This window comes from Benincasa hispida, chromosome 8 (genome assembly GCF_027475165.1).
Source record: "Benincasa hispida cultivar pf3 chromosome 8, pf3_genome.v1.1, whole genome shotgun sequence".
NCBI classification, from domain to species: Eukaryota; Viridiplantae; Streptophyta; class Magnoliopsida; order Cucurbitales; family Cucurbitaceae; genus Benincasa; species Benincasa hispida.
In genome coordinates, this window is record NC_143485.1 from 37425823 (window position 1) to 37433422 (window position 7600).

General features: G+C 32.9%; 1 long non-coding RNA gene across 5 annotated transcripts; it reads right to left on the reverse strand.

Annotated features, from left to right (window-relative positions):
- Positions 1-352: 352 nt before the first annotated feature.
- On the reverse strand, positions 353-2919 carry LOC120082773 (uncharacterized). Of its 5 annotated transcripts, none has more exons than XR_016531164.1 (4): positions 2660-2919; positions 1434-1712; positions 801-1180; positions 353-717 (listed from the first exon to the last, which is right to left on the reverse strand). It is a non-coding gene; the product is annotated as an uncharacterized LOC120082773 (long non-coding RNA). The 5 variants fall into 5 exon arrangements; XR_016531162.1 differs by having other exon boundaries at positions 801-850; positions 1083-1712; positions 2660-2917; XR_016531161.1 differs by having other exon boundaries at positions 801-1712; positions 2660-2918.
- Positions 2920-7600: the final 4681 nt, after the last annotated feature.

The window sequence follows — 7600 nt, forward strand, 5'->3', positions numbered from 1 at the left end:
AGAATAAAAGCGAGAGAATGACAATAAAAGAAAAGTAAATAATGTATTTAAAAGTAGTTTAAATATCATCATAATACAAATAAAGAATCATTCATTCTATTCTCTTTTTTTTACACTTTGGGTTGATGTTGGCAAAAGAGTGTTACTCTGCATTGTACACTTTTATGCACTTCAAAATATGAAATAGTAAGAGAATAAAAATGGGGAAGATGGAGATTCAAGAAGTATTTTTACCTCAAAAAAGCATCCACATTTGACTAGATATTACTTTAAACTAATGATTACATCTAACAACATCAATTATTACTTTAAACTAATTTACAATTCAAAGAATAAAGGGAGAGAATGACAATAAAAGAAAAGTAAATACTGTATTTAAAAGTAATTTAAATAATATAAGTACTCATCATGATTGTTCATTGTGTTTTTAGTTTAAAAAATTCAGAAACCTACTTGTTTAAAGGTATGTGCTCAATGGTCCTCTAATTGGTATTGTTCTACACAAGTCATTGTTTGAGACATCCTTGAAACAAAGGAGACACAATCCATCATAAACAAATCACATGACATGGCACAAAACTTCAACCAAGGATGTATATCACCTAAATGAACTAATACACAACGGTGAAATTATACAAAGACTTACACAAGTTTAAGACTTGTAATTCCAGTAAGTTCTCTCGAGATTGGTCCATTTAACGGTTATCATTAAGTCGTCTGCAAAACAGAATAAAAGTTCAGACAAAAGATTGTGAAAAGAAAGGATCATAGGATAAAGCATTCATTCAGATTTTACTTACATCCAGAAACAAAAAGATGATGGCCATTGATTTCACAATCCTAACATCAACTACCAAGCAGAAGTGGAAAGAGATTATTCTTTAAAACATGGACCGATGATTTGTTGTAAGATGATGATCATACCATTATTATATAAAAAATGTTATTCAATATAAATTGAAGCTACAAAAAAATAAAACTTCTAAACAAACATAACTAAACTAAACAAAGATGAATAACGTAAATGAAACTCACAAGAATACATGAGATTTCAATTTCCCCAAAGAAAGTGGAATTCTTACAGTGATGTTGTCATTATACAGGTTCAAATTGATAAGGCTCTTCAAGTTTCCAAACTCATCTAGAATAGTCCTATGGATGTTGTTTTTTGTAAAATTCCCTACATATTTAGTCGCAGCAGAGTAAAAAAATGAACAATTTGAAGATGCACACATGTATATTTAATACACCCAACGAGCTTATTAAAAACATATTTGATAATGTAAGAGATGTAAAAACACCAAAACTTCATCAGCATCACCACGCTAAAATATCAACACGTGCAACTTGATAGTTTATTAAAAACCACGGTAAAATTTAAAAAACAATCACAAATCTAAAATGGCTCTACTGATTGGTTAAGACAATCAAACCTTGAAAACCATCAGTTGAGTAATAAGATCAAGCGCAAGGAGATCAAGAAGTCGCCTAAGATCAATTCGTTGGTCCAATTCTTTGGTGGCTAGCCAACTTTTAATTTCAGTCAACCTCGATTAGTTGTTCCTCCCCATATATTAATCCCAACTGGAGGTAATATAGCTTATGTTTTCTTCAAACCAAAACTATATTTGTAAACAAGAACATGTGAAATCCAACTTACCAAAACAGAATGTCCAATCAAGCTACTTAAAAACTGCAGATTTACCAACTCCCTATAAAAGAAAAATAAATCAAGACCTTTATAGAAAATTTAGATATTGATAGATAATTTAGATTCACATATATTCTAAAATTAACACAATTACTATAAGAAACTATTAAAATGTAAACAAACTATGGATTACTTGGACATGGATGATAAATGAAGCAAATCGAGCTTGTATGATTGATACTTGTAAACAAAAATATTAATAAGTTTCCTATTACTTTATTCAACATTATGATCCATACAATCATAAAAGCATATGTCTACTGAAATAAAAATCTCCATTACAGTTCATAGAGAAAATATCACAAAAGAACATTCTGATAAGCATTTGTATTTGAGAATATAAACCTTTCATAAACTAGATGCGATTTAGACAAATTTTATGTGACATGAATAAAATTAAGGATGGTTGATTGGGCTGACATTGTTGATATTAAATGAGAGTGTCCACCATTATCTTCTAGCTCAAGAATCATATCCCATACAACCTTCAGATTGATAAATATATAAGTTTCAAGCCAACTCCTAGTTTTTTGTACCAAATAAGTCCTAACATTAAAAAATCTCAATGTGTAAAACAAGTTACTATCTCTAGGAAACATGTAAGCTGGAGGTCTATGGGAAATGGCTCCAAAAGCATGGAGATAGCCAGGCCTAACATAGGCCCAGACATAGCATAATATGAAATCCCTAGCCTTAATTGAAATCGAAATTCCAACCATTCCTTCTTCCACTATGTAAATCCTTTATCTAATAAAAAAAAACAAAACAAAACATCATCAATAAAACCAGAACATCATCACAGGAAATCCTTTATCTAATAAAACCACAAAATTTTACATATATTCTAAAATTGTAGAAATTTGAAATTTCATAGAAAAGGATGAAGACAGATATGTTAAGTTTTCTACTTCATTTCAAAAGTCTGAGTAGACGGAGCTGCTTGCGAACCTAAAAGCGGAGATCAGAGCTTGAGCTTGAAAGTGATGGAACAGCTCGGCGGAGTTGGAACAGAGCGAATGAAATGAAGCTTAGCAGCGGAACGAACAACACAGAGATTCAAGGAAAAGGCAAAATGAATAGAGCGGAGGAGACGATGGAGGAGATGATGGAGGAGACGGAAAATTGAAGAGAAGAAATGTATTCGCGAACCCACAGAAATTAACCCTACATGTTTTTTTTTTCTTTTCTAAATTATTACATATGCACATTTTTCTTTAAAAATAAATAGATATTTCTTCCAAGGTTTTCTTAAAACCTTCGATTAAGAATAATATATATTTAAAAGGTTTTCAAAATCCTTTAATAAATGTATATCTCTTTCAGAGGTGTCTATAACCATCGATAAAAGTATATATATTTTTTAAAGATTTTTTTAAAGACATTCGATAAAGGATAATACATTTGCAAAGGATTTTAATATCCTTTGATAAATATATATCTCTTTCAAAGGTATCTAATATAACCTTTGATAGATGTATATATTTTTCAAAGGTTTTTTAAAGACCTTTGATAAATGGTAATTTTCAAAGAATTTTGATATACTTTGATAAATGTATATCTTTTTCAAAGGTTTTCTTAACACTTTGATAAATATATATTTTTTCCAAAAATTTCTATTAACCTTCGATAAAAGTACATATTTTTTGAAGGTTTTTTTAAAGACCTTCAATAAAGGATAATACACTATTCAAAGGATTTTGATAACCTTTGATAAATGTACATCTTTTTCAAAGGTTTTCCTTACATCTTTTTCAAAGGTTTTCCTAACACCTTCAATAAATATATTTTTTTTTTCAAATGTTTCTATTAACCTTCGATAAAAATACATATTTTTTGAAGGTTTTTTTATAGACCTTTGATAAAGGGTAATATATTTTTCAAAGGATTTTGATATCCTTTGATAAATATATATCTTTTTCAAAGGTTTTCCTAACACCTTCGATAAATATATATTTTTTCAATTTGTATTAACCTTCAATGAAAATACATATTTCTCGAAGATGTTTTAAGGATCTTCGTGATATGTACATCTTTTTCGAAGGTTTATTATAACCTCCAATAAAAGATGGTCACATTAGGTCAATTTTCTTGTAGTGGTTATATGTGATATAACATATAGTTTAATATTTATATATATTTTTTTATTTTTATTTTTATCAAAATTCAAATTTTGAATTTGAATTGTGAAATTAAAAATATGGGGAGGGAGTTGTAACTCCCTCAAGCCATTCAATCTCTCATCTCACATGAAAATAGAAAAGAGAGAAATTGGGTTCTCTCAACTTCATGGCTCCATGAAAAATCTATCAATCTATCTCACACTCCTCCCTTACCAAGATTGAAGGCAAACCCATAACTCTACATGATTATCTTCTTTGAGAATAACGAGGAAGACTTCGTGGTGGTGTCTCTCCTGTACGTTGAGTTTGTGGGTCCAGAATTTGTGAGATCAAGAAAAGCTAATATGTTATTGATCTATAAAACTAAATTAGAGATACGATTGCAATTATTGCTTCCACTTCGGGTATTTAGAAACCTTTTATTGGTATCACAGCAATGTTCCATGTCTCTAATTTTACTTTTTTAACATCAATTTAGAGTTTTCTTGTGATTTTTTTATCTTCATTATAAGTTTCGATGGATTGCACTTGGATGTTTTGAAATTAGCATAGAATTACCTGAATATTTAGTCGATTTGTAAGGGTCCATTGTTTTTTGGGTGTTTAATTCTTGCAATCAAGTCTGTATTCAACTTCATGTTGATTGTGCTATGTTCTAAGTTTAATTTGGAGCAAGTTCAAAGGAAAATGGATGAAAAACGAAGATGGAAGTAGCATTTTACTGATATCAGAGTGTAGAAGTGGTCTTGTACAGTGCCACGGTCCTCAACGAAAAATACGTATAGTGTCGTGGAGCTCATTACTACATGCAGCAATGCTGCACATTTTTCCGCCCAGTGCAGCTACGCTCTTACCATAGTGCTACTGTGCTTTGGATGGAAAGACCAGAACGCTGTCGTGCTCTCCCTATGTAAAGCTCGAACCCTAATTATTTTAACTAAGAGTAAGTAATGAGATGTCTTTTAATGAGTTGAATGAAGCCATGACTTAGGAAGGATAGAGGGTGGAAGTATGAAGAAATAAACTCGTGTAAGCTAAGAGTAAACCCCGAAATCTAAGTTCCTAAACAAGTATGTTTTGCCAAAGGAATGATATAATAAATATCATATAAGTGAAAATCCATGCAAATTATAGAGGTTGAGGAGAAAGGAAAAGAAAAATGTAGTAAATAAAGAAACTCACTTATTGGCTTGGGCTGAGTCATTAGATATGAGTTGACGTGGCGAATTATCCTTGAATTTGGGAGGCAGCAGGAAGATTAAAAGGAAAAAGGAACTTCCAAACTTTGGTTTTGGCAATCTACATGAGAAAATTTAGTGAAATCAGTACCATTTGAAAGCTGAGAGAATCTAACTTTCAAAGTTATTTTGTTGGAGAAAGATGGCAGGAGAAGAAGAATGGAAAGTGATGAAATTATAGGAGAGACAGAATCTTGGATTAATGAGGACCCAAGGTGAAGATTGGGATCTCAAAGCCAAACTATAAGGAATTTGTGGCTGGAATTTTAAGGTAAGAAATTTAACTCAATTCTAAACATATTTGTAGAAGGAAGTTTCTTCAAAAGAGGTCTGGATTTTGCGTTATGGATTTTTAAATTTGTAATAGAGAACTTGTGCATAAGCAAATAGCTGCTTAGGAAGAATAAGCAAACAGCTCACAGTGGAGATTATAGTGAGATTTTGTGAAGAGGATCTCGCAAATGAAGGAGATCTCGCTAATTTGTAAAAAAGATCTCGCTCTAGAGAAAAATCTCGCTAGAAATTGGGCAGGTATCGCTAGTGTCGTTGGTGGCTGAGTATCACTAGTGTCGTTGGTAATGAGATCTCGCTGGTATCGCTCAACGTGATCTCACTGGTGTCGCTCGTGGTGATCTCGCTGGTGTCGATCGTGGTGATCTCGCTGGTCTCGCTCGTGGTGATCTCACTAGTGTGGCTCTAGGGGATCTTGCTGGTGTGGTTCATAAGGATCTCACCAATAGAGCCGTCTGTGTAAAATTCCTTTAATAAATGAATTAACTGAGATATTTTACTAAGAATTCTCAGTGGTTTAACCGGGAAATATGTCCTTTCAGGCCAAGAAGAGCTAGAAGAAGCATGTAACGCGTTAAGAGGCCAACAAGTTGTGAGTGACTACACGATGGCTTACTGCTTTATTGATTTAGAAATTATGGTTTCTTTGAAAACAATTCTCATGCTAAGTGTTTTAATGAATTGCCAAGCAACATATTTATGAAACTGTTTCTCAGGCTAAGTAGAGCATGTTTTCTGTGGGATTGATGTAGATATGTTATCTTATCCAAATACTTCCAGTATGTTTAAGTAACTCCATTTTTATGATGAATCAGTATGGTGGATTAACTAGTATGATGATTTGAGCACTAATATTTAGTGTTCAATTGAATGTACTAACTAGTTACATGACGGATATTGAAGGACAATGAGAAGGTATCCTTTCAACTAAATGTTTATGACTAGTTTTACTTAAAACAAGGTACCGAAGGACACTTGAGAAGGTACTTGGCCAATTTGATACCGAAGGACTTTTGAGAAGGTATCCGGCCAATTTGATACCGAAGGACGTTGAGAAGGTATCTAACCAATTTGGTACCGAAGGATACTTGAGAAGGTACGTGGCCAATTTGATACCGAAGGACTTTTGAGAAGGTATCCAGCCAAATTGATATCGAAGGACATATGAAAAGGTATCTTAGCAGCTCGATACTGAAGGACGTTTGAAAAGGTATCTGAGCAGAAGTATCTGAGGATACTGAAGGACAATGAGAAAGTATCCTAGTCAGGTACATAAGGTACGACAGTACTCAATTATAACCACGTGCACGTAGGAAATACGACGTCGAGGGATTGAGCAAAAGAGTTTTCCTCGACTAAAGTTGTTGTTGAGGGTTAGAACTATTAGTTCACTCTCAACTAAGGATAAAGGCAGTCATATATTCTTCTAGGCTAGAAGGATAGTTTGAAATTTCTAATGCTTGTGAATGTTTATCAACGCTTGATGTTTACTAATGTATGTTTACTAAAGGTTTTAAGTACACGTTTGCTTGGTATACTTTAAGTTCCAGCATTATGTTTTCAAGCTTTCAGTTTAAGCATGAGATTTACGTTTTATTAAGTCACTCATTGGGCTTCTAGCTCACGTTTTCAAATGTTTTACTTTCAGGTAGTGGTCAGTTCCCAGAAGACTTTTCTGCTGCTGCTCTACCACTCAAAGAAACAGGTTGAAGGAAGCGTAATTGAAGACCTGTATTAGTTAGTACACATGTGTCTGTCTAGTGACTAGTATTCTTGATGGGGCTCACTAACTTGTAATATCCATGTATAAACAATGCTGCGGAACCCTGTAATGTAAATGCATTAAGTTTTGAGTTAATATGTATGTATTCAGGGTTTGAGTATTAGTTAACAAGTAAAATAGGCAGTAAGTGCCAGCAAAAGGGTTGGTAACTGTTGCAGTAACTATTCTGTCCAGGTTAGGAGGGTAATTTGGTGCGGGGTGTGATACCCTAAATGTCGTGACACTTCTACGGTTGACGTGTGCGCTTGTGGCTTGGTGCCACTGCGCTACATCAACGAGGACTAGAGTACAGATATGCTCTGAAGGCAGTTCATGCGTCAGTTGCTTGCAGAACATGGGTTCGAGCCACTTGGAGAAAAGTTATTTTTATTTATTAATTATTAATCTATAGTAATTAATTATATATATTTGTATTCTCATTTATTAAATTAATATAACTATTATATTACTTTAACTA